The sequence below is a fragment of the Triticum dicoccoides genome, chromosome 6A, assembly GCF_002162155.2.
Source record: "Triticum dicoccoides isolate Atlit2015 ecotype Zavitan chromosome 6A, WEW_v2.0, whole genome shotgun sequence".
In the NCBI taxonomy this organism is placed as follows: Eukaryota; Viridiplantae; Streptophyta; class Magnoliopsida; order Poales; family Poaceae; genus Triticum; species Triticum dicoccoides.
Window position 1 is genome coordinate 43,636,831 of NC_041390.1, and position 843 is coordinate 43,637,673.

Sequence of the window (843 nt, forward strand, 5' to 3'; positions counted from 1 at the left end):
GGGTTCGTCCTGCTGCGTGTCTGTGTCATCCTTTCCTTCTTCCCATCTGACCTTGACCTTGGATCTTCTTGTTTCAGGAATTCTCGAGCTCAACGGTGTGAATTGCTCTGCTGGGTTTGTATTTGGCGTGAGGGCCACATGATGCTGCATCTTCTTGATTCCCCATGTATGACGGCCCACCTACTTTTCCTTTGTTTATTATGCTTTGTTTTCTTAGTTTATAGCAGCAGGATCAGGGGAAAGCTTTGATGCATCTTCGGTGATGGCCGATGATTGATCGATTGTTGGCTAGAGGAGAATTTAATGTGATTTAGATGTAAATGAGGTTCTGATCTGTATTTTTTTGTGGGAAACATCATAGGAGTTTCATTAATAATTTGCAGGATTTCAGTATGCTAACACAAGATTTAGAAATAAAATAAGGAGAATGGTCAACTATATGAAAAAAACAATTAAACCAATGTCTCTCATAATCCTTCGTTGAATTGTAATGTTTTCATGTATGGAAGGACCTTTTTTTCAGCAAGCTGGAAGAACTTTGGAAAATATGTTGACACATTTTCTTAATTTTCCACTCAAAATTTGCGCTATCCAGTGTGGTAAATTTAGGAACTACTCCTACTTTACACAAGTTCTATTAGCAGTGTTGGGTAACATGGATTGATAGGTTCTGGTGCCCAAGAATTCACATGCAGCCACTTCATGGTGCATTGTTCAGAAGCTAAATTTAGCCCGTCAGAGACATCAATTAAGCTTTGACCGGTAAGTACAAAATTCGAGAATGAAGGCAAAAAAGAATAGCCGCATTGCAATGGTAATACTTGGAGTTATGGTTTTACCTTT